We start from the raw sequence: 27396 nt of genomic DNA on the forward strand, positions 1-27396 counted from the left end.
GTTTCACATCGTCACTGGAAATGTGAACTAATTTACATGTGTAAATGTCCAACTCTTGCCAGTCATTAGATTACAGTCGTTTTCAACGAAACGAATTCTAAACAGGAAATAAAATAGCTTCGTACATCGAAAATACTGCTGAGCTTAAACTTTTTTAAACATGCACATTAGAAAAGATAAATATTCTCCTGTTTCAACTGAAAGGAGAAACTTTTATAAGATAAGAAGAATTTATTTGATAAAACAAGTATCTCTCTCTTGCCTCTTCTTCTGTCCCCCACCCCCTACCCCAAAGTGTACAATCGCAGGATATTTCATTAACATTCAGTGCTCCTCACCCCATAGTCAACCGAGATACCTAAAGAAGAGCACCAATATGTTCACAGTTTCTTGTAAAAGCAGCCCAGTACAAACGTTACTCCCTCAGATTTACAAATAAGGTAAAGAAGCACGAACTCTGCTGCTGCTGGACCATGAAGTTGTTTTTGTATGTCAATCAAACAGGTGGAAATTTAAGTTCACGCTACGGTCGCAGGACCGACCGAGGTGGCGCAGTGGTAGCACACTGGACTCGCATTCGGGAGGACGACGGTTCAATCCCGTCTCCGGCCATCCTGATTTAGGTTTTCCGTGATTTCCCTAAATCGTTTCAGGCAAATGCCGGGATGGTTCCTTTGAAAGGGCACGGCCGATTTCCTTCCCACTCCTTCCCTAACCCGAGCTTGCGCTCCGTCTCTAATGACCTCGTTGTCGACGGGACGTTAAAACACTAACCTACGGTCGCAGGTTCGAATCCTGCCTCGGGCATGGATGTTTGTGATGTCCTTAGGTTAGTTAGGTTTAACTAGTTCTAAGTTCTAGGGGACTAACGACCTCAGCAGTTGAGTCCCATAGTGCTCAGAGCCAGCCATTTAAATTCACGAGTACACTATTTGTTAAGAAGTGTAATGAAGTGCACAGTTAATTGATTGCAGAAATCTCTCAGAACAATGTGTGTTCGTCAACTACCGCCAGTAGTTTCACATTTTCCTGCGTCAGGGAGGGAGACACCAACACCACCATTATGGCTATCCCTGCAGCAGACGTGGCGTTCGCGGTGCCTAGCTGACGTGACGTGGTGAACAAGCGCCGAGGCCTTCCTTTGAGTCGGCGGCAGCGAGTTGGTGCAGTCCCCCAGAGGGCTGTGGTTGCGCCCGGAATGCGGGCCAGTGTGCCACTGTGTCGCATCGACGTGTCGCCCTATCGACCGCGCCTGGCCCCGCCCACAGCGTCGAGCCGCCGCCGCCGCCACTGCCATCTGCCGGCGCCGCTGCCGCAACTGCGCGCCGCTAGTTGGCGTTCCGGCCGCGCGGCGGCGCCGCCGTCGCCGATGCCATTCTTTCTTCTTTTTTTTTTGCTCGTCCCTGTGCCCGGAAACGGGCGGCCGGCTTTTTGCCGGGCCGGCCCTTTGTCTGGCAGCCCGCTGGGCGCTCCGGCCGTCGTAATGGGGCCGACACGTCTCTCTCTGCCAAACGGGACGCAACTTACTATCAGCTACATGGTACTCTGCAGAGCGCTGTGGAGTGCGTGGCGGGGCCGTACCCACAACGCAAGATCCCCGTCGCAACACCTTCAGATTTACTGCTAAGGTAGCCCAGTGGAGAGATGGAGCACGAAAACAGCAGCATGTGGGGGAAAAAAAGCGAATTAGAAACGGGGGAACGGTCCAAGAACTAGAAGTGCAATAAACATCAGCCTAAAACAACAACGGCGTCGTGGTTGCCAGCACGGAAGCTGAGTGTGTTCGGTCAGAAGGCAAGCAGCACTCTGTAATAAAAAAAAACTCACTAAAGCAATTTGAACGGGTCTTGTGGCGTCCGACCACACCAAACGCGGCGAACTTTATCGAACAAAATGATAAAAAAGAAAAGGTGGCCATGATAATGGACTACTAAGCGGGCGAGCGGCGTTCGACACTCCCTATGTTTAACATTATGAACTGAACTGTCCGTCAGGTCCTCGCAATGTTTGTTCTTTCTTGGTAACACTTCAAATCGACGGTCTTCCGTTACCATTTTGCGCACTTTTGCAATGATTTCTGGAGCAGCGACACATCTTGGCCGATGTTCAACGCAGTCATTGTGCAGCATTAAATGTAGTGAACCATTGCACGAAATTTTGAAGAGTTTACGGAGGTAAAAGTCCATAGCGTATACTTTCCATATGGTAGATTTTAGTTGCCACTAGAAATTTCAAAAAATTACATTCAAACGAATAAATAAAGATAATATCAAGCACCCATCAAGGTCTGAACTCAGAACCTTTTGCTTAGCAGCTATACACTTTAACCATTACGCTAACACAGCTCGCCGTTCAATTTATCTCCTGGAAGACTTTATAATACCACGCAAAATACCGACAAACACTGTTGGTACGATTATGAATTACTCACGATTCGTCGAAGTGGAATAGGAAATAAACATTTACTGTTGTTCTTTATTGCGAAAAAGCGGTTAGTGAGAATGATATAAACACTTTTCCTTGCTATCGCCTGAATGACACTTATTGCTTGTTTGGTTTAATTAATTAATAGAATATGAAGCAACTGGTATAAAGAATGCTTTTTCCATACTTTCTATAAAAAAAAGTATGCTATCAATACATTGCTTTTGTTCAGCTACTTTATTTATGACTGAACGTTTCTGAAACTAAAGACACTCGTCCGTGCTCCGCACTGCATTCGAGCTCTGGCAACGTCGTTCTCTGTTCATTGGCTCACTGCGTTTTGTGACGTAAGATGCGCAGAAAGAACCTAAACTCGGCCGCCGTCATAAATGACGGGCACTTTAGTTGGGACTTATTACCGACTCGTCCTCATATGGTCGTATACGTTACAAAACCTTGTCGTCACCTGCAGGCCAGCCTGACGTCTGAGTCATCAGGTGGGCTGAATGCGTTGTGTGGACTGCTTCTGATCCGTAGAGTAACCCGAGTGTGAGTAATTATCACACGAGCTGAACGCGTCACACAGACCTGTACCCATGTGTAGTGTAGCCCGAGGCCGAGGTTAGTTTAAAGTTGACACTTTGCATGGGAGTGGGCTAAGCGGTATCGAAGGCTTCAATAACCACAGCAGTTGCACTCCACTGTCCACGTGTTGTTGTTGTTGTTGTCTTCAGTCCTGAGACTGGTTTGATGCACCTCTCCATTCTACTCTATCCTGTGCAAGCTTCTTCATCTCCCAGTACCTACTGCAACCTACATCCTTCTGAATCTGCTTAGTGTATACATCTCTTGGTCTCCCTCTATGATTTTTACCCTCCACGCTGCCCTCCAATACTAAATTGGTGATCCCTTGATGCCTCAGAACATGTCCTACCAACCGATTCCTTCTTCTAGTCAAATTGTGCCACAAACTCCTCTTCTCCCCAATCCTATTCAATACCTCCTCATTAGTTATGTGATCTACCCATCTAATCTTCAGCATTCTTCTGCAGCACCACATTTCGAAAGCTTCTATTCTGTTCTTGTCCAAACTATTTATCGTCCATGTTTCACTTCAATACATTGCTACACTCCATACAAATACTTTCAGAAACGACTTCCTGACACTTAAATCAATACTCGATGTTAACAAATTTCTCTTCTTCAGAAACGCTTTCCTTGCCATTGCCAGTCTACATTTTATATCCTCTCTGCTTCGACCATCCTCAGTTATTTTGCTCTCCAAACATACATCTACTACTTTAAGCGTCTCATTTCCTAATCTAATTCCCTCAGCATCGCCTGATTTAATTCGGCTACATTCCATTATCCCCGTTTTGCTTTTGTTGGTCTTCATCTTATATCCTGCTCTCAAGACACTGTCCATTCCGTTCAACTGCTCATCCGGGTCGTTTGCCGTCTCTGACAGAATTACAATCTCGTCGGCAAACCTCAGAGTTTTTATTTCTTCTCCATGGATTTTAATTCCTACTCCGAATTTTTGTTCTGTTTCCTTTCCTGCTTGCTCAATATACAGATTGAATAACATCGGGCAGAGGCTACAACCCTGTCTCACTCCCTTCTCAACCACTGCTTGCCTTTCATACCCCTCGACTCTTATAACTGCCATCTGGTTTCTGTACGAATTGTAAATAGCCTTTCGCTGCCTGCATTTTACCCTTGCCACTTTCACAAACTGGAAGAGAGTATTTGTCCACGTGTAAGATATTAAATAAATTGATATATTTATGAAAGGTGTGACGCGCATGGAAATGCAGTGCTGTCAGTTAACGCTTCAGGCCTTTCTCAGAGTAGCTGTGACGCAAGCTCTTGCAGGCTGTGCGCGCTCGGATGCTGACCGCCCCGTGTTTGTGTGTTACAGGTGGGGACAGCGGCGCGGCTGCAGACGTCCCACGGTAACCCTGGTGAGTACCGCACCGGCCAACACCTGGCTCCCCTTCAGCCAGTAGCTCGTCGTAGCGCTGAATGGTACCTTTCGCCCTTCAACTGCTCCTCAGTCCTGGTTTCAGCAAAATCCGTACTCATACTAAAATGTAGACTTTCACGGCGTGGAATTGTCATGTCCCTTATAATTATCCGGCCTGTTATGTCGTGGTCGGTTGATGAATTCCCAGTGTTTCGTCCCCGTCTGCGGAGGACATCTTCAAGGGGGTCTGTAGCTCACTGACTCAGTCAGTAGCGAGCCAGTGGGTGTGTTGGACCCTCCATCGAGCTACAGACCCCCTTGAAGACGTCCTCCGCACACGAGGACGAAACGTTGGGAATTGATCAACCGACCACGACATAAGAGCCTGGATAATTATAATGGACAAAAACCGTACTGCTACGACTTTTGCTCAAAACACGTGTCCTCACAAATGTGAAAGATTACAGGCCTGTATCGTAGACGTCAGTCTCTTGCGCTATTATGGAACACGTCTTATATTCAGATACGGCGTGACACTTGTTGAACTATATGAAATAAAATGGTCATAACTTCTGAACGGTTTGCGTTGGGACGTTCAAACTGCACGGTTGGCCCCGGGCCACGATGAGCATTAATGTGATTTGGTTTAGCGTCGAAGCCCTCTTTCACTTGGATGGGTTCGTCAGTAAGCAAAATTGGAGCATCTGGGGGAGACTGAGAATCCCGACTTGGCGATCGAGAAGTCTCTGCACTCTTCACGGCTGACTGTGTGGTGTGCAGTGTCCAGTCAAGGAATAATCGCTGCGATGTTCCTCGATAGCACGGTGACTACCGAACGGTACGTGAAAGTTTTGGAAGATTTCATCCCCATTATCCTAGAAGATATATTAAGGAAAGGCAAACCCACATTTGTAGCATTTGTAGACTTAGAAAAATCTTTTGACAATATTGACTGGAATACTCTCTTTCAAATTCTGAAGATGGCAGGGGTAAAATACAGGGAGCGAAAGGCTATTTACAATTTGTACAGAAACCAGATGGCAGTTATAAGAGTCCAGGGGCATGAAAGGGAAGCAGTGGTTGGGAAGGGAGTGAGACAGGGTTGTAGACTATCCCCGATGTTTTTCAATCTATATATTGAGCAAACAGTAAAGCAAACAAAAGAAAAATTCGGAGTAGGATTTAAAACCCACGGAGAAGAAATAAAAACTTTGAGGTTCCCTGATGACATTGTAAATCTGTGAGAGACAGCAAAGGACTTGAAAGAGCAGTTGAACGGAATGGACAGTGTCTCGAAAGGAGCGTATAAGAAGAATACAACAAAAGCAAAGCGAGGATAATGGAATGTAGTCGAATTAAGTCAGGTGATGCTGAGGGAATTAGGTTAGGAAGTGAGACAGTTAAAGTAGTAAAGGAGTTTTGCTATTTGGGGAGCAAAATAACTGATGATGGTCGAAGTAGAGAGGATATAAAATTGAGACTGGCAATGGCAAGGAAAGTGTTTCTGAAGAACAGCAGTTGATTTGTACAGAACCATAAATCCAGACCTTGCACTTCCACCTAGACCCACAGCAAAACCCAAAATACGTAAAGTACATTTAATATGTGTGCAGTGCCCTCGGAACAAGAAAGGAGGAGGATGAGCACAACAAAACATGACGAGCGCTCAGTGCAGGACATCGTACAGATGGTCCTGCAAAACCATATATTGCAAAATAAAGTTGTCCAAAAAACAAAAGCACTGGTGATGGCACAGAGGTGCTGAAACATGTTTAGGTAACAACAACAAAAAAATAGTGTGTTGCATAAAAGTCGGAAACGTTATCCAATAACTTTAACTGAAAACACGGAAGAAATAAGAGCTGCGAGCCTAAAGGAAGAATACTTAAATCTATATCTGATGTTAGGAAAATTCTCTTTTTGATAAATACTTTCTTTTGCTATTGCCAGTCTGCATTCTACACTGCCTGGCAAAAAAAAAAGCAACAACTTGAGGACGTGTTTGGACAGCAGTGTGGTCTCGTACACATTGACACAACCCGGGGGGAATGGGGGGGGGTGTATCGAAGTGATTGGAGTTGCTGTTACCTGTGACAGGTGGAAAGGCCATGAGAGGGAATTAGTTCTGTTCGTGTTAAGTGTTCATACGACGCCGAGTACCATGTATGAGGGCCACGAACAGCGTCAGATGTTGAGAGGTCCTCAGTGAAGGGGACGGAGGTGTCGTGTACTCCAGTGAGACAGCGTTATCAGCACCCGCCGGAGTTCGACAGTGGGTCTCTATTTGGCTGAGTGGTCGAATCGTCCAGTGTGGGGCTTCCAGACGTGACCGTGGCGCGATGTCGGACTGCACGGAGACCTAAGGGCAGACACACTCACCGACGCCAGGGTTCACAGTGAAGGGGACGGAGGTGTCGTGTACTCCTGTGAGACAGCGTTATCAGCACCCGCCGGAGTTCGACAGTGGGTCTCTATTTGGCTGAGTGGTCGAATCGTCCAGTGTGGGGCTTCCAGACGTGACCGTGGCGCGATGTCGGACTGCACGGAGACCTAAGGGCAGACACACTCACCGACGCCAGGGTTCACAGTGAAGGGGACGGAGGTGTCGTGTACTCCTGTGAGACAGCGTTATCAGCACCCGCCGGAGTTCGACAGTGGGTCTCTATTTGGCTGAGTGGTCGAATCGTCCAGTGTGGGGCTTCCAGACGTGACCGTGGCGCGATGTCGGACTGCACGGAGACCTAAGGGCAGACACACTCACCGACGCCAAGGTTCACAGTGAAGGGGACGGAGGTGTCGTGTACTCCTGTGAGACAGCGTTATCAGCACCCGCTGGAGTTCGACAGTGGGTCTCTATTTGGCTGAGTGGTCGAATCGTCCAGTGTGGGGCTTCCAGACGTGACCGTGGCGCGATGTCGGACTGCACGGAGACCTAAGGGCAGACACACTCACCGACGCCAAGGTTCACAGTGAAGGGGACGGAGGTGTCGTGTACTCCTGTGAGACAGCGTTATCAGCACCCACCGGAGTTCGACAGTGGGTCTCTATTTGGCTGAGTGGTCGAATCGTCCAGTGTGGGGCTTCCAGACATGACCGTGGCGCGATGTCGGACTGCACGGAGACCTAAGGGCAGACACACTCACCGACGCCAAGGTTCACAGTGAAGGGGACGGAGGTGTCGTGTACTCCTGTGAGACAGCGTTATCAGCACCCGCCGGAGTTCGACAGTGGGTCTCTATTTGGCTGAGTGGTCGAATCGTCCAGTGTGGGGCTTCCAGACGTGACCGTGGCGCGATGTCGGACTGCACGGAGACCTAAGGGCAGACACACTCACCGACGCCAAGGTTCACAGTGAAGGGGACGGAGGTGTCGTGTACTCCTGTGAGACAGCGTTATCAGCACCCGCCGGAGTTCGACAGTGGGTCTCTATTTGGCTGAGTGGTCGAATCGTCCAGTGTGGGGCTTCCAGACGTGACCGTGGCGCGATGTCGGACTGCACGGAGACCTAAGGGCAGACACACTCACCGACGCCAAGGTTCACAGTGAAGGGGACGGAGGTGTCGTGTACTCCTGTGAGACAGCGTTATCAGCACCCGCCGGAGTTCGACAGTGGGTCTCTATTTGGCTGAGTGGTCGAATCGTCCAGTGTGGGGCTTCCAGACGTGACCGTGGCGCGATGTCGGACTGCACGGAGACCTAAGGGCAGACACACTCACCGACGCCAAGGTTCACAGTGAAGGGGACGGAGGTGTCGTGTACTCCTGTGAGACAGCGTTATCAGCACCCGCCGGAGTTCGACAGTGGGTCTCTATTTGGCTGAGTGGTCGAATCGTCCAGTGTGGGGCTTCCAGACGTGACCGTGGCGCGATGTCGGACTGCACGGAGACCTAAGGGCAGACACACTCACCGACGCCAAGGTTCACAGTGAAGGGGACGGAGGTGTCGTGTACTCCTGTGAGACAGCGTTATCAGCACCCGCTGGAGTTCGACAGTGGGTCTCTATTTGGCTGAGTGGTCGAATCGTCCAGTGTGGGGCTTCCAGACGTGACCGTGGCGCGATGTCGGACTGCACGGAGACCTAAGGGCAGACACACTCACCGACGCCAAGGTTCACAGTGAAGGGGACGGAGGTGTCGTGTACTCCTGTGAGACAGCGTTATCAGCACCCGCCGGAGTTCGACAGTGGGTCTCTATTTGGCTGAGTGGTCGAATCGTCCAGTGTGGGGCTTCCAGACATGACCGTGGCGCGATGTCGGACTGCACGGAGACCTAAGGGCAGACACACTCACCGACGCCAAGGTTCACAGTGAAGGGGACGGAGGTGTCGTGTACTCCTGTGAGACAGCGTTATCAGCACCCGCCGGAGTTCGACAGTGGGTCTCTATTTGGCTGAGTGGTCGAATCGTCCAGTGTGGGGCTTCCAGACGTGACCGTGGCGCGATGTCGGACTGCACGGAGACCTAAGGGCAGACACACTCACCGACGCCAAGGTTCACAGTGAAGGGGACGGAGGTGTCGTGTACTCCTGTGAGACAGCGTTATCAGCACCCGCCGGAGTTCGACAGTGGGTCTCTATTTGGCTGAGTGGTCGAATCGTCCAGTGTGGGGCTTCCAGACGTGACCGTGGCGCGATGTCGGACTGCACGGAGACCTAAGGGCAGACACACTCACCGACGCCAAGGTTCACAGTGAAGGGGACGGAGGTGTCGTGTACTCCTGTGAGACAGCGTTATCAGCACCCGCCGGAGTTCGACAGTGGGTCTCTATTTGGCTGAGTGGTCGAATCGTCCAGTGTGGGGCTTCCAGACGTGACCGTGGCGCGATGTCGGACTGCACGGAGACCTAAGGGCAGACACACTCACCGACGCCAAGGTTCACAGTGAAGGGGACGGAGGTGTCGTGTACTCCTGTGAGACAGCGTTATCAGCACCCGCCGGAGTTCGACAGTGGGTCTCTATTTGGCTGAGTGGTCGAATCGTCCAGTGTGGGGCTTCCAGACGTGACCGTGGCGCGATGTCGGACTGCACGGAGACCTAAGGGCAGACACACTCACCGACGCCAGGGTTGCAGTTGACCACGTCTGACCAACACGAGGCAGCATCGCCGTATTGCGCACCGAGCACATCGCTGATTTTTTAAATCGTCAGTCTTCTGACTGGTTTGATGCGTCCCACCACGATTTCCTCTCCTGTGCCAACCTCTTCACCTCACAGTGCCACTTGCAACCTACGTCCTCAATTATTTGCTGGATGTATTCTAATCTCTGTCTTCCTCTGAATTTTTTTGCCCTCTACAGCTCCTTCTAGTCCCATGAAAATCATCCCCTGATGTATTAATAGATGTTCTATCGTCCTGTCCCTTCTCCTTATCAGTGTTTTCCACATATTCCTTTCCTCTCCGATTCTGCGCAGAACCTCCTCATTCCTTACCTTACAAATCCACCTAATTTTCAACATTCCTCTGTAGCATCACATCTCAAATCCTTCGATTCTCTTTTGTTCCGGTTTTGCCAAATGTTTCACGACCATACAATGCTGTGTTCCAGACGTACATTCTCTGAAATTTCTTCTTCAAATTAAGGCCTATGTTTGATACAGCTACACTTCTCTTGGCCAGGAATGGCCTTTTTGCCAGGGCTAGTTTGCTATTGATCTCCTCTCTGGTCCGTCCGTCATTGGCTATTTTACTGCCTAGGTAGCAGAATTCCTTAACTTCATCTACTCCGTGATTATCACTTCTGACGCTAAGTCTCGCTGTTCTCATTTTTTTTTTTTTTTTTCTTTTCCATTTACTCTCAATCCAAATTCCGCACTCATTAGATTGTTCATTCCATTTGGCAGATCGTGTAATTCTTCTTCACTTTCAATTATAACAACACTGTCATCAGCAAATCTTATCATTGATATTGTTACGCCATGAATTTTAATCCCACACCTGATCCTTTCTTTTATTTCGATGATTACTCCTTCGATGTACAGATTGAACAGTAGGGGCGAAAGGCTACACCCCTGTCTTACAACCGTTTTAAACCAAGCACTTCGTTCTTCGTCTTCCACTCTTATTATTCCCTGTTGGCTCTTGTACTGATTGTATATTACTGGACTCTCCCTATAGCTTACCCCTATTTTTTTTCAGAATTTCGAACATCTTGCAGCATTTTAAATTGTTCAACGCTTTTTTCAGGTCTACAATACTATGCACATACCTCGATTTTTCTTTATTCCTATTCCCATTATCAACTGCAACATCCGAAATGCCTCCCTAGAGCCTTTACGTTTTCTAACGCCGAACTGATTGTCATCCAACACATCCTCAATTCTCTCTTCCATTCATCTGTATTTATGCTTGTAAGCAACTATGATGCATGAGCTGTTGAGCTGATTGTGTCATAATTCTCGCACTTGCCAGCTCTTGCAGTGTTTGTAATTGTGTGGATGATATTTTTGCGAAAGTCAGATGGTATGTCGCGAGACTCATACGTTCTACACACCAACGTGAATAGACGTTTTGTTGCCACTTCCCCCAATGAGTATAGAAATTCTATCCCTTTTGCCTTATTTGACTTTAAGTCCTCGAACGGTCTTTTAAATTCTGATTCTAATACTGGATCCCCTATCTCTTCTAAATCGGCTCCTGTTGCTTCTTCTTCTGTCACAGTAGACAAATCTTCCCCTATAGAGGCCTTCAAAGCACTCTTTCCACCTGTCCGCTATCTGCTCTGCATTTAACAGTTAAATTACCCTTCCACTCGTTAAAGTTATCACCCGTGCCTTCAGTTTCACGGAAGGTTGCTTTGGCTTTCCTGTAAGCTGGGTCAGTCCTTCCGACAATAATTTCTGTTTCCATTTCTTCACATTTTTCATAGAGCTATTTCTTCTTGCCTTCCCTTCACTTCCTATTTATTTCTTTCCTTAGTGACTTGTATTTTTTTGTGTTCCTGAATTTCCCTGAACATTTTTGTACTTGTTTCTTTCATCGATCAGCTGAAGCATTCCTTGCGTACCCATGGTTTCTTCGCAGTCACCTTCTTTGTATGTTTTTCTTTGCAACTTTTGTGATTGCTCTTTCTAGAGATGTCCATTCCTCTTCAACTGTACTGTCTATTGAGCTTTTCCTAATGGCTGTATCTATGACCTTAGAGAACTTAAAGGACATCTCGTCGTTCCTTAGTGCTTCTGTACTCCACTCCTACTCTTCATCATTACTACATTGTGATCTGAGTCTGTATTTCCTTTGCAGTATCTGATTTCGGGATCTCTGTCTGACCATGATGTAATCTAGCTGAAATCTTCTCACATCCCCCGACCTTTTTCCAAGTATACCTCCTGCTCTTGTGATTCTTGAACAGAGTATTCGTCTTTACTAGCTGAACTTTATTGCCGGCCGGTGTGGCCGAGCGATTCTAGGTGGTACAGTCTGGAACCGCGCGACCGCTACGGCCGCAGGTTCGAATCCTGCCTCGGGCATGGATGAGTGTGATGTCCTTAGGTTAGTTAGGTTTAATTAGTTCTAAGTTCTAGGGGACTGATGACCTCAGAAGTTAAGTCCCATAGTGCTCAGAGCCAGCCTTTACCAAACCCAGTCCTTCCAAACCCAATGCCTGCGCGCGTCCAGGTGAGAACTGTGGTTAGTGAACTCGAACTGCCGAGTTCTTTGTAAATCTGATCTCACTTTCTCATGACTCAAAAGTGAAATGATGGTATGGCACTCCTGGCTGGGAGGCCCTAACCGGGGAAGTTCGGCCGCCGAGTGGGAGTCTTATTTCAGTTGACGCCACATTTGGTGACTCGCGTAGTCGACGAGCGGAGAAAATCTGCAACACGGCCAGGAATCCAACCCGGGTCCGCTTCACGGGAGGCAAGCACGTTACTATTCAGTTAAACAGGCGGACACTCGAAGACCACCACATGTCCTGTCAACCCGTGGAATTGCATTCCGTTTCGTCGTTTCCTTCTTGATGCTTCATTTTTTTCTCAGGCAGCTCATATCCTGCTGCCAACGGCCTTCCCGCAGTGGTAACACTGATTCCCGCCAGGTCACCGAGGTCTACACCTACATTTATACTCCGCAAACCACCGGACGGTGTGTGGCGGAGGGCACTTTACGTGCCACTGTCATTACCTCCGTTTCCTCTTCCAGCCGCGTACGGTTCGCGAGAAGAAAGACTGCCGGAAAGCCTTCGTGAGCGCTCGAATCTCTCTAATTTTACATTCGTGATCTTCTCGGGAGGTATAAGTAGGGGGAAGCAATATATTCGATACCTCATCCAGAAACGCACCCTCTCGAAACCTGGACAGCAAGCTACACCGCGATGCAGAGCGCCTCTCTTGCAGAGTCTGCCACTCGAGTTTGCTAAACATCTCCGTAACGCTGTCAGACTAACCAAATAACCCTGTGACGAAACGCGCCGCTCTTCTTTGGATCTTCTCTATCTCCTATGTCAACCCGATCTGGTACGGATCCCACACTGATAAGCAATACTCAAGTGTAGGTCGAACGAGTGCTATGTAAGGCACCTTCTTTGTCGTGGTGGGCTAGCACTTGGATGAGTGATCATCTGGTCTGCCGACCGCTGTTGGGTTGCGGGGAGCACTCAGCCGTTGAGAGGCAAACTGAGGAGCTAGTTGACTGAGGTGTAGCGGCTCCGGTCTCCTAAACTGACATACGGCCAGGAGAGCCGTGTGGTGACCACATGCCGCCCCATATCCAGTGCCGCCTGTTGCCTGAGGATGACACGGCGGCCGGTCGGTACCGCTGGGCGTTATAGCCTGTTCTGGCGGAGTTTGATTTTTGTTTTAGATTATATCCTGAGAATTAGCATTATACCTGAAACTTTCTGGCAGATTAAAACTGTGCAGGACCGAGACGTGAACTCGGGACCTTTGCCTTTCGCGGACAATTGCTCTACCAACTGAGCTACCCAAGCACGACTCACGCCCGGTACTCACAGCTTTACTTCTGCCAGTACCTCGTCTCCTACCTTCCAAACTTTACAGAAGCTCTCCTGCGAACCTTGCAGAACTAGCACTCCCGAAAGAAAGGCAAAGGTGCCGACTTCGAGTCTCGGTCGGGCACACAGTTTTAATCTGCCAGGAAGTTTCATGTTAGCGCACACAACGCTGCAGAGTGAAAATCTCATTCTGGAAGCGTTATACGTTTTTGTCCTGTCTAACGAACGTTTCCAGCTGTATGAGGTAGAGTAGGAAGTTCAGAATCGAGTGTGGAATTTGTATCAGCAGCCGGTAACCTAGGCCATCGTAAAGCAAAAGAGAATGCGGACGAGTATAGAATGGTTCAAATGGCTCAGAGCACTATGCGACTTAACTTCTGAGGTCATCAGTCGCCTAGAACTTAGAACTAACAAGGGAATCTCCCCATCGCACCCCCCTCAGATTTAGTTATAAGTTGGCACAGTGGATAGCCCTTGAAAAACTGAACACAGGTCAATCGAGAAAACAGGAAGAAATTGTGTGGAACTATGAAAAAAATTAGTAAAATATACAAACTGAGTAGTCCATGCACAAGATAGGCAACATCAAGGAGAGTGTGCGTCCGCTATATTTGCTGGATTCATATTGTCCACGGAATGCATCTCACGCATTTAATGCACTCTCGTCCAGAGTAGCGAACAGTCAACTGCCAGCCAGGGAGCCTCGTTAGCAGGAATACTCTCTCTTCTGTGCGCTGTAGTCGACTCACGTCGTGTGTTTCGCTGTTTGTTTAGGTGTAGCGTCCCCATACTACGGCGCAGTTACCTCGCATCGGACGGACGGACGGAGAGATAATAATTGTCTGAAAATAAAAAATTAAACTTTTCACTCGAGAGAAGACTTGAACCAAGGACCTCTCGTTCCGCAGCTGCTCACGCTAGCCACGGGACGACGGCGCTGCTGAGCTTACAGTATCCTTGATGTTGCCTATCTTGCACATGGACTACTCAGTTTGTATATTTTGCTTATTTTTATCATAGTTCCACACAACTTCTTACTGTTTTCTCGACTGATCTGTGTTCAGTTTTTCAAGGCCTACCCACTGTGCCAACTTATAACTAAATCTGAGGGGGGCGCGATGGGGAGGTTCGCTTGTAAGTAAACCTAACTAACCTAAGGACATCACACACATCCATGCCCGAGGCAGGATTCGAACCTGCGACCGCTCGGTTCCACACTATAGCGCCTAGAACCGCTCGGCCACTCCGGCCGGCGAGTATAGAATGCTTTGCGAAAATATCCCTTGCGATAAAGCGTAATATGGCTAGCGGGATGCAGATGCGGCGATGTCTGGTGTCGGAAGTGAAGCCGCTGTACTGTACTGGACTGCGCTGTAGCCTGGTGTAGTGCAGTGTGTTGTGCGAGGGACGCGGCGCGGCGTTTCTTTGTGACCGGGCTGTACTACGAGGGGGACGGCGGCGCGCGGAGATCGATACGATAAATCGACTGGCGGCCTTGTCTCGCCCCCCTCTGCCCTCCCGCCCCTCCACCCCCTCAGTTTCTTCCCGCAAGCAGCCGCCTCTTCCCCTGCCCCTCCTCCCCCTCTTGTTCCATCGGGTCCCCTCGCCCACACACCTCGCTGGCTCTTTCCGATTTATCGGAGCGCGTCCGCGGCAAGGAAGGAAGAAAAAAAAAGAAAGGAGAACAGGGGAGCCGGCCGGTAGCGCCGTGTATCGGCGGACGGGGGTCGCAAGAGAACCGGGGCGAGCCGGGAGCTGCGTGCGTGTTAGGCAGGGGGCGGGGGTGGGCGCTGCTGGCCGGGCAGACGCAGACGTCGACGTCGCGCCGCCGCCAGCGCGAAATAAGACCCTGCCTGCCCGCCTGCCGCGCCGCCGCAGCACCACAGCACGCGCCGTAGTGGCCGACTCGCCACTCGCCACTCGCCACTCGCCGTTTAGCGTCACGTCACACTGGCCGATATTATCCGGTCCATGTGCCCGTCCCCAGTAGCTGAGTCGTCAGCGTGACAGTGTGTCAATCCTAAGGGCCCGGGTTCGATTCCCTGGTGGGTCGGAGATTTTCTCCGCTAAGGGATTGGGTGTTGTGTTGTCCTATTCATCATCATTTCATCCGCATTGACGCGCAGATCGGCGAAGTTGCGTCAAATCGAAAGACTTGCACCAGGTGAACGGTCTACCCGACGGGAGGCTCTAGTCACACGCCGTTCTTCTTCTTCTTCTTATTATTATTATTATTATCCGATCACGCTTACCAAATAACCCTGTGACGAAACGCGCCGCTCTTCTTTGGATCTTCTCTATCTCCTCCGTCAAGCCGACCTGGTTCCGACCGCACTCTGATCAGCAATACTCAAGTATAGGTCGAACCAGAAATATCCACGTTACTTAAGTGTTCGGCGGAAAGGTTGTCGAACCATCCTGACTGTTTTCGGCCGGTCCATTCTCGAGTAACATGTGCGAAAGATAGAGACTTGAATCTTTTTGTGCGAGGTCTCGGTTTATCTTGTTGTTCGGGGTTGTCAACGATCGCTCGAACGGAAAACGTTTTCTAGGCGCCGCCTCTAACAGCTGTGAGCACTTGTTTACCTTCGCTACTGTGAAACAAAAAACTGACTAGTAAAGATACGCTCTAAAATGCGTCTCCACCTCTAAAGTACGGAAAGAAAAGATCTTGCAGTAGAAGAACTTTCTTTCACATTATGGAAGATGAACAAGTCCGCATACCTCTCTAGGTATTGCATTTTACGGAACATTTTTACTAGATTTTTCGGCACTTACGCAGTTTAGGGGATACATGCGCTGATCACGAGAAAAGTACCTATTTTTGAACGAAACGCGTATTTCCGAAGATATAAGCATGTATGTGCACGGAATCCCCCCAAAAAAAATTTATTTCAAAAATTGTGTGTTCCACAATCATATGTGATGCGCTCGTCACGAAAAAAAAGGTTCAAATGGCTCTGAGCACTATGCGACTTAACATCTGAGGTCATCACTCCCCTAGAACTTAGAACTATTTAAACCTAACATCCATTCCCGAGGCAGGATTCGAACCTGCGACCGTAGCTGTCGCGCGGTTCCACACGGAAGCGGCTAGAACCGCTCGGCCGGCGCTCGTCACCAAAAAAGCATTTATTTTCATATGGATGCAAAAAAAGATCAATTAACCGTCTCAAAATTATTTTATCAAAAATGATGTATTGCATATGTATGCACGGAATTTCAAAAACATTTTTTTTTTTTGCAAGAAAGATGGAATTAATAACAAAATTTTCTCAAAAAATCATATTTGTTCATTTTGCACAGATATACATTAAAGCTCGAATGACAGATTAGATAAAAACAGCTACCTCAAGTCGATTAGCGGCACTACGATAGATTTTTCAAACATGGTCAATGAAATTGTGGAATGGATTTTGCCCCAAACGTTGACGCCAGAGAAATTCCGCCAGGTAGTTATTCAGCATAGCACGGTGAGTTCCATAACGCCTTTTATTCTATTCTTTAGCTTTTTGCCAGACTGATTTGTGGTTGCATTTGTAAAGGGATCGACAAAATAAAGCGAATGATTGTCAGGTGACTGTAGCCCAAGTTACCTATGGTGTTGTAAGCTTGCCACAACTCGGAAACTACTGTGGTTTCAGGCAAAACATACTGTTGCTGCAAACTGGTAGCATCGCGTTGTGGCACAGCAACCATAAAGCTTTGCCTTGTCTGAACGTCATAACCACCAAAGACCCATTGCTCCCGCACCGTATGACCTCGATGGTACTTTTTCCTGACGAAGCAGCTCACAGCGCATGTACCCCCTAAACTGCGTAAGTGCCGATTTTTCTAGCTTCGATCGCTCCCTTCGTACCCCTGAAACGTGATCGTTCCTCCCGGCTCACGCTGTATTGCGCGGATCATCCCTCCTAATCTAGCTACGCGCCAACAACACATGTTCGCATTCGAAGCAGACAGTGGCGACTGAAATTTTGTGAAAAACATGTCGTCCGAAAGATGAACGGATCTGTGTTACTGATTACCACCCCAACTCGCATATCGTGTCCGTGAGACAATCTCTCCGCTGTTCCGCGATAGTACTACGGTCGCAGCTTCGAATCCTGCCTCGGGTATGGATGTGTGTGATGTCCTTCAGTTGGTTAGGTTTAAGTAGTTCTAAGTTCTAGGGGACTGATGACCTCAGATGTCAAGTCCCATAGTGCTCAGAGCCATTTGAACCATTTTTTCGCGACAGTACAAAACGAGCTGCCCACGCCTGAAGCTCTTCGATGCCCTCCGCCAATCCTATCTGATGCCGACTCCATTCTTCACAGCAGAACTATAGAAGACTACGAACGAGTGGGGTTTAGGCACTCTCTCTTACTAAACCCGTTGTACCTCCTGAGTGTTCTGGCAATAAAGCAGTCTTTGTTTCGCCTTCGCCACAAAATTATCTATGTGATCATTCCAATTTCAATTGTTCATTACTGTAATTCCAAAATATTTACTTGCATTTACGCCCTCCAGCTTTCGGTGATTTATCGTCTGACCCAAATTTAACAAATTCCTTTTACTGCTCATTTGGATGACTCCACAATTTTATTTATAGGCAATTCCCACTTTCGTACCGTACAGATATGTTGTGCAAATCATTCTGCAGTCAGTTTTGATCATCTGATGATATTACAAGACGCTTAATCACAATATCATCCGGAAACGATGTAACACGGCTGCTCAGATTGTCTCCAGAGTCGTTTATATCGATTAGGAACATATTTTTATTTATTTATTCGTATGGCTCACGTGCAGTTTAAAAATACAGCTATATGTTGTTGCTGTTGTGGTCTTCAGTCCTGAGACTGGTTTGACGCAGCTCTCCATGCTACTCTATCCTGAGCAAGCTTCTTCAACTCCCAGTACCTACTGCAGCCTATATCCTTCTGAATCTGCTTAGTGTATTCATCTCTTGGTCTCCCTCTACGATTTTTACCCTCCACGCTGCCCTCCAGTGCTAAATTGGTGATCCCTCGATGTCTCAGAACGTGGCCTACCAACCGATCCCTTCTTCTAGTCAAGCTGTGCCACAAACTCCTCCCCAATTCTATTCAATACGTCCTCATTAGTTACGTGATCTACCCATCTTATCTTCAGCATTTCAAAAGCTTCTATTCTCTTCTTAAATAAAATGTTTATCGTCCATTTTTCACTTCTATAAATGGCTACACTCCATACAGATGCTTTCAGAAAGGACCTTCTGACACTTAAATCTATACTTGATGTTAAATCTCTCTGATTCAGAAATGCTTTTCCTGCCACTGCCCGAGTTACATTTCATATCGTCCCTACTTCGAGTATCATCAGTTACTTTGATTCCAAAATAGCAAAACTCATCTACTACTTCAGTAGAGCTGCATGCACTCGAGAAAAGTTACGACTTAGTTTCCCCTTGCTGTCAGACGGTCACAGTACCAGCAACAGGTATATAACATTAGTAGCTATATGTATATCAGTATTTTAAACATAGCTGCACAACAGTCGGGTGTGAGCTCTGCAAGATCCATGTACTAATTTATATTTACGTGACAAACCCTATTTCTAGGGCTGTATTTTAATTTTGACAAATGGATCTATGCCGACATTTGTAAAAACGGCGATGGTACATTAGTCCTTACTAAAGTAAAATTGCCACCTTCTGAAGAAGACAAATTTAAATTTGTTGAAACCTAGGTAAAGAATTCTTTATCCATTGCAACTGGTCGGCTGTTTATAATTTTACTATATGTATATAACAAGAATTTGAAAATACAAACTAAATGTCAATACGTAAATTCCTAATCCATATAAGAGCTGTATCATCAACTTTCTGTAGGTCCCTCCAACTCTTCTGATAGGAATCCAAGGGGCATGTCTTGTTGGGAGCCCTACAGCCATACCCCGGAGAATCTGTAGCATCCCATTTGTAAAGAGAATTCCTTTGGAACGTGAGACGTCAGTTCCGTTTCTCTCGATGACTCTGCGTCAGTGACTACAAATTCTGGCAGGAAGTCACGAACCCAGTGGCGCGACTGGGAACTAGTCAGCAGGCACGCAGTTAGATTAGAAGTCGGTTGTCAGGAACGGTGCCGGAAGTGTTCTTCAAATCTAGAAACAAGGAATCAATCTCTAGTGGAGCTAACTGATGCAAAACGCGCTACGCACACTGGACTGGAACTGTCGTTGTGGTATGGAATGGGCCACACAGTATTTTTTTTCTTTTTTACGCGCTAATCTGTAGGTGATGTCCCTTCCACGCAGGGCCTGCCTTACAGCCAGCCACAGGGTTTACACTGCGGTGTGTATGCGGTAGGGTCTGAACACTGTACGGCAGCTGACGTATCCTGCAAGAAATACACGAATATGTTCATCCCCTGTATTTAAGAACACCGTAACTTCAACACAAATAGCCTTCATTGGCCGTCAAAAGGAACAAGTAGTCAACTTTGCAACTCTTTCCTAACAGGAAAATAAGTTCATAACTAAACGCAAGGACTTGGAAGAACAAAAGGAAGGCTTTGACAGTCATAGTTCCTTCACTGCTACACTGAAGCGCCAAAGAAACTGGTATAGGCATGCGTATTCAAATACTGAGATATGTAAACAGGCGGAATTCGGCGCTGCGGTCGGCAACGGCTATATAAGACAACAAGTGTCTGGCGCACTTGTTAGATTGGTTACTGGGGCTGCAGTGGCAGGTTATGAAGATTTGAGTGACTCAGAACGTGTTGTTATAGTCGGCGCACCAGCGATGGGTCGCAGCATCTTCGAAGTTAGCGATGAAGAGGGGATTCTCCCGTACTTTTCATTTCACGAGAGTACAGTGAATATCAGGAATCCGGTAGAACATCAAATCTCCGACATCGCCACAGCTGGGACCAACGACGACAGAAGAGAATCGTTCAACGGGACAGAAGTGCAGCCCTTACGCAAATTGCTGCAGATTTCGATGCTGGGCCATCAAGAAGCGTGAGCATCCGAACCATTCAATAAAACATCATCGATATGGCCTTTCGCAGCCGAAGGTCCACTCTTATATCCTTGATGACTGCGCGACACAAAGCTTTACGCCTCGCATGGGCCCGTCAACACCGGCGTTGGACTGTTGATGACTGGAAACATGTTGCCTAGTAGGACGAGTCTGGTTTGAAATTGTACCGAGCGGATAGACATGTTCGGATATGGAGAGAACCTCATGATTCCATGGACCCTGCATATCAGCAGGGGACTGTTCAAGATAATGGTGTGGGGCGTGTGCAATTGAGGTGATATAGGACCCATGATACGTGTAGACACGAGTGTTGACAGGTGACACTTACGTAAGCACCCTTTCTGATCACGTGCATCCATTCATGTGCATTGTGCATTCTGACGGACTTGGGCAATTCCAACAAAACAACGAGACACCCCACACGTCCAGAATTGCTACAGAGTAGCTGCACGAACACACTTCTGAGTTTAAACGCTTCCGCTGGCCAGCAAACTCCCGAGACATGAACATTATTGAGCATATCTGGGATGTCTTGCAACGTGCTGTTGAGAAGAGATCTCCACCGTCTCATACTCTTACTCATTTATCGACAGCTCTGCAGCATTCGTGGTGTCAATTCTCTCTAGCACTATTTCAGATATGAGCTGTGTCCATGCCAAGTCGTTTGGCGCGCGCCCTATACGATAGTAGCAAAGCGTACCAGTTTCATTGGCTCTTCAGTGTATTTGACTGTCAAATGTTTAAGTCCTCGGTCTGCTGGGGTGGACAGACTGTGACAGTTGATACTCGAGCTACAGCGAGCGAGTGGCAGGATAGCAAGAGGCCTGCGAGCTGGTTGCGAGGTCCCCTTGTCGGCGGGGTCGGCGGTGCTGGATCCGGAGCAGACTTCGTGTCTCGGCTGGCTGCGTCGCAACTGCCGTGTTCGCCGCGGACGCTGTCCTAAATACCCGCACGGTGATTGCTTGCACGTAACATTGGTGGATGCAGCAAAAGGTTCGTGGTAGGAGGGACCTCTCTTGCTGGTTTACGCGCAATCTGTAGTGTGGTGTGCAGGTCGCGCTGCGGAGGAGTGGGGACTTGGCAGGGGCTGAGCTGGCAACCAGCCCGACGGCGGTGTGTTGCGGTGTGGCGTCGGCGCGGGACACGCCAGTTGCTGCAGCCGCAGTGCTGGCCACTGAACTGATAACAACTGATGTGCACGAATAAATATCCCAACAGCACACAATCTCCAGATCACAAGCGTGGCGTGTCGAAGAAAAAGGTATGTGAAGGTGCTTTTTGGACTGAGAATGGCTCAATGAACGAATCCAGCTTTTTCGTAGCAGGCTATGTCTTGCAAGGGCGAGCAAGATACAGGATGGATCAAAAAGAATCATAGAATTTGGAACGTCTTTATTTTTGAAACTAATAAACAAATACAATGAATTTTGTCTTCTCAGAGTGAGATTTACACTCTGCAGCGGAGTGTGCGCTGACACAAAACTTCCTGGCAGATTAAAACTGTGTGCAGGACCGAGACTCGAACTCGGCACCTTTGCCTTTCGCGGGCAAGTGCTCTACCAACTGAGCTACCCAAGCACGACTCACGCCCCGTCCTCACAGCTTTACTTCCGCCAGTACCTCGTCTCCTACCTTCCAAATTTTACAGAAGCTCTCCTGCGAACCTTGCAGAACTAGCACTCCTGAAAGAAAGGATATCACGGAGACATGGCTTAGCCACAGCCAGGGGCTGTTTCCAGAAACACTTGCCCGCAAAAGTCGGAGGTCCCGAGTTCGAGTCTTGGTCCGGCACACACTTTTAATCTGCCAGGAAGTTTCGGTACACTTTGTTCATTGCTAATGCACAAATACGTCCGACCTCCAGTGGGAATCTCCAAATAGCGAACGGCAGTGGACAGGGACTGTGGACAGGTGGCTCTCGGTGGGAGTGTGGATCGGCCGTGAGCCGTGCGGAGACAGTCCGTGCAGCTGCGATGACGCTCTGTCCCGAAGGCGCCGTGGTTACCGCCCGTGCCTAGTAAGCAGGAGGGCCCGGGTTCGTATCCCGGTCCGGTACACATTTTGACTCGTCGCCGCTGATTCCGCTTAATGTGCCGCTGCAGCTGATAATAGTCAACCGCTTCAGCTTTTTTTTCCCATCATCAGTCTACAGACTGGTTTGATGCGGCCCGCCACGAATTCCTCTCCTGTGCTAACCTCTTCATCTCAGAGTAGCACTTGCAACCTACGTCCTCAATTATTTGCTTGACGTATTCCAATCTCTGTCTTCCTCTACAGTTTTTGCCCTCTACAGCTCCCTCTAGTACCATGGAAGTCATTCCCTCATGTCTTAGCAGATGTCCTATCATCCTGTCCCTTCTCCTTATCAGTGTTTTCCACATATTTCTTTCCTCTCCGATTCTGCATGGAACCTCCTCATTCCTTACTTTATCAGTCCACCTAATTTTCAACATTCGTCTATAGCACCACAGTTTACCCACTGTGAATTAGCCTACGTGTGAGAACCGCGCGCAGCCTGATTCGGGCCGCAGTTTGACGACCGCTGCTCCAGGTCGCAGGTGTAGGACCAGTACGAGCGCGTCCATCTGTAGGCCGCCCCACACTGCCCAGTCCGTTTCACTGGACAGTGGAGTGAACAGAGGAGGGTCGAGTGTGCGCCGACAAGCAGCGCGGTACGGCCTGTCACGTCGCCACTATGCGTAAACCACGAGCAGCACTACCGTCAGGAGGGTGTGTACAGTCTAACAACCCTACCACAACAAAGGTCAAAATTTAATAATGGTTGTGGTGTTGCTCACGCTGCTAAATACTGTATTTTCGGGCAACAACAAAGTTATTACGTGGCAGGTGTCAATAGAGCACCGATAATAAAGTCATTTCATGTAATAATGAATAAACTAGGCACTTATCTTTTCGTGTTTCCCACGCTGGTCTCGTTGTAAAATCATGGCCCAATCGTCGAAAATCTAGGTGATGGTGATTCCAAGCTCGGATGCAAAGAGGCCTAGGTGTTATTCTGCGATATTCAAAAGTTTTATAGATGTGTTTCATAAACCATTCTTGAAGATTAAACGTTTGAAAGTTAGCACAATGGTGATGTAAAAAATAATCACCACTCCGAATTTAAGTTACGCTTCCTTTTTATTGCTATTGTTGCAATATCACGTAACACACGAAACATCACACTATAAAACATACTTGAAAACATCTTCCTCACAGTCACTGTTAAAGTTCACACTTTATAAACCGACTACAATATGCGTCTTTCCAACATGACGTCCAAGGCTTGACCTTCTCAAGGTCCGACTCTCTAACAAACTAATAATCCCTTACGCGCAAAATACTCAAGAGTTACAAGTACTTCAAAGATCATAGTGACAAAAGAAAGAATACACATAAGAATAATATCATTGCAATATAAACATATCGATGTATCAAAGTACCTCTACATTAATGAAATCAAATCTGAATGTTGTCTCAGAAATATGTTAACTATTCTACAGAAACACACTAGAATATTGCTGGTATCGAGAGGTTAAGTTGAGGTGCCGTAATGGTTACGTAATTCAAGTACCATTACACAGCAAACAGAAAGTACCGTATAATATTCGACTAAAAGTTTAGCGGCGAACATCTTCAGCACGTCACACGGTATAAATATTTGGGGGTGATACTAAGCAACAATAAAAAATGGGACTATAAAACGGAAATGACTATTAGAAAAGGCGACTTCAAGACTCTGATTTCTTCGAAGCGTTCTCGGAAATTGAGCTACGTATGTGAAGGAAGTCGCATACGAGACGCCGATGCGACCAGCTCTGCAGTACTGTTCCAATGTTTGGATTGCTTATCAAGTAGACGGGACGGCAGACACGGGAAGAATTCAACAAGTCGCTGCTGTGGTCCTTAACGGGTCCGGTATAGGCCATACCACAGTGTAACAGAGATGCTACGCGAAGTGACGTCAGATTGCTTGCAAGAAGAGCACGAAGTGAGATTTTGACTCTGCAGCGGAGTGTGCGCTGATGTGAAACTTCCTGGCAGATTAAAACTGTGTGCCGGGCCGAGACTCTAACTCGGGACCTTTGCCTTTCGCGGGCAAGTGCTCTACCAACTGAGCTACCGAAGCACGACTCCCGCCCGGTACTCACAGCTTTACTTCTGCCAGTACCTCGTCTCCTAACTTCCAAACTTTACAGAAGCTCTCCTGCCAGGAAGTTCCAAGAGCACGAAGTTCTCACGGAGCCCTGTTGGTTACATTTAGGGAAGCTGCATCCCAAGGAGACAGTGCCACAGGTTCGCTGCCACGAACTTACATCTTGCCGTAGGGATCGTCAAATTAATGCGGAAGAATTTATCCACGTACAGAGGCGTGAAGACAGTGTTCCAATACGCAGGTGGAATATCATACAAAATGGATAATATTCATATGTTGTTCCCTTCGCCGTGCCCTATAGAGTGACTTGATGTGTATATACCCACTGTACCAGAAAGCGTCGTCAGTATTCAGGGATATGACACCACCACTAAAAAAATTAAATAAATACATCTTATGGACATGTGCTTCCGGGATACAATACACTTAACCTACATTGTTACTTATTTGAAGCATTACTCGATGCATTGTCACGTTTAGATACGTACAAGACTTGGTAAGCATCACAACATGCATTTTACAAAGTATCAGTTGAAAAATACGTACGAGGCTAATCGCAAAAGTAAGGTCTCCTACTTTTTTTTGCTAGTACAGGACTCTGTTTGTGTGGCAGCTGGTCACGCCGCTATGAAGAGTGCGTCACGCGCTGTGTGTAAACATGCGCACGCCGCGCTGAGGCACTCAGTCTTGGCTCGGCAGCCGTTTAGAATGGAGCTGCCGTTGGATGTTACTGCCGAGTGCGAACTGCGCATTATTTTTGAACGCAGAGGGCACTGCGCCGGTTGAAATCCATCGCCAATTGACGGAAGTCTATGGTGAGTCGTGCGTGGATGTCAAAAATGTTCGTAAGCGGTGTAGAGAGTTTGCAGCTGGTCAACCGAAATTCACGACGAACAAAGGAGCGGGAGACCGTCAGTTTCTGAGGAGACAGTGTTGCAGGTTGAGCAAAGCATGCTTCAAGATCGGTGGATCTCCCTGGATGATCTCTGCACGTCGCTTCCTGAGGTTTCCCGAAGCACCGCTCACAGAATTTTAACGGAAACACTGAACTGCCGGAAGGTGTGCGCAAGATGGGTGCCACGCACGCTGACCGAGGACCACATGCGGCAACGAGTTGATGCTTCCCGCGCATTTCTTCACCGTCTTGCAGCCGAACAGGACAAGTTTCTGGACTGGTTAAAAGAACATTTGGCCGGAAAGCGATTCAGCTCCGACGACGAGGTGAAAGAAGAAGTTCATAACTTTCTGAACAGCATGACGGCGAGCTGGTATGACATGGACATACAAAAACTGCCACAGCGTCTACAAAAATGCGTCGACAGAAATGGTGATTATGTCGAAAAATAGCTAAATGTTCAAGCTGTAAACTGATGTAAACCATGGTAGAAATAAACAGGTCTAAGTACTTATAAAAAAATAGAAGACCTTACTTTTGGGTTACCCTCGTATTTTAACACTTTCACCTACAGAAAGTCACGTCTGCAGCTCATCGTCTAGTGGCTAGCGTTGCTGCCTGGGGTCCCGGGTTAGATTCCCGGCCGGGTTGGGGATTTTCTCTGCCCAGTGACTGGGTGTTTGTGTTTCCCTCCTCCTCCTCCTCCTTGCCGGCCGGGTTGGCCGAGCGGTTCTAGGCGCTTCAGTCTGGAACCGCGTGACCGCTACGGTCGCAGGTTCGAATCCTGCCTCGGGCATGGATGTGCGTGATGTCCTCAGGTTAGTTAGGTTTAAGTAGTTCTAAGTTCTAGGGGACTGATGACCACAGATGTTAAGCCCCATAGAGCTCAGAGCCATTTGAACCAATTTGAACCTCCTCCTCCTCGTCCTCCTCATCATCGTCATCATCATTCGCAACAGTGGCTAGATTAGACTCTGTAAAAAAATTGGACTGAGTAAAAACTGGGACTTTGTATGGGCGCTGATGGCCGCGCTGTTGAGCGCTCCACAAACCAATCACCATTACAGAAAGTCACCGTGTGCTGGTAGTAGGAGAACATCGCAATAAGTGTTTCACGCAGTGTCCGAAAACACTCTGCAATGATGATTTCGACGTGTCGCAAGGCGCCGAAGCTATTCCTCGAAACAGTAGGAGCGCCAGCGTCATACAGACCGTAAACATACACCGTGTCTGTTTATTCTTCGTTAGTATTTATGCGCTGTATTTTAGACAGCGCATATACAAGCACAGTTAACTTATGCTTTTCCCCGATGCACTCTGAATACGACGTACTATTTCACTCATATCACACCGTCGACAACACTGCATTCAACGGACACCCCAGCTAAGAGGTTGAAGACGACGATATGGATTGGGCTAGAATGAAACGTGAAAGAGGTTTTGTGGGTAAGACGAACATGTACCCGCCACTAGTCCAGAAACACATCCCTGTAATATCCATACCAGACTCTGTATATAGTAGGTCGATGCACGTGAACTTCCTTCTGATCGTAACCTGACCGCGACAGTGGGGAGCCCCTAACGAGCGCGGTGTATGCCACCCGCCATACGGTGGAGTGTTGCGGAAACTCCAAGTACGCAGGCGGCGCTGATGTGTTTATTACTTTCGTAAAAGCCCTCCACAAGGAAAAAAAAGGAAACAAGAAAGAGTGGAACATAAAGGGAACCGGTATATGTGTGTGTGTCGTGAGGGGGTGGGGGGGGGGGGGGCAGAGGACTTACAGAATGCAAGAGGCAGGGATGGGAGCCGCATGCAGGCAAACTGGACTGCCATTCGTTACTGCCGATGGAATCGACGAAATGGAAACTTGCATGTTCTTGTTTATCGGTGCGAGGTCACCAGTACCGTGAACAAAACGGGAACAGCTTCTGCTGACTACTATGTGAGTAGTACGTCGATTTCTTTCATGTTACCTCCGTCTAGGTGTAACGGAAA

The 27396-nt window shown here is 48.0% G+C and overlaps 1 protein-coding gene across 1 annotated transcript in view; it reads left to right on the forward strand.

Annotated features, from left to right (window-relative positions):
* The window catches only part of LOC124719861 (chromatin modification-related protein eaf-1-like), a 343357-nt gene that overhangs the window by 180270 nt on the left and 135691 nt on the right, over positions 1-27396 (forward strand). The window contains exon 2 of the mRNA XM_047245044.1: positions 4346-4388. The gene's annotated coding sequence lies outside the window, so the exon portion shown is untranslated. The remainder of the gene's footprint in view (positions 1-4345; positions 4389-27396) is intronic.

The sequence above is a fragment of the Schistocerca piceifrons genome, chromosome 11 (genome assembly GCF_021461385.2).
Source record: "Schistocerca piceifrons isolate TAMUIC-IGC-003096 chromosome 11, iqSchPice1.1, whole genome shotgun sequence".
In the NCBI taxonomy this organism is placed as follows: domain Eukaryota; kingdom Metazoa; phylum Arthropoda; class Insecta; order Orthoptera; family Acrididae; genus Schistocerca; species Schistocerca piceifrons.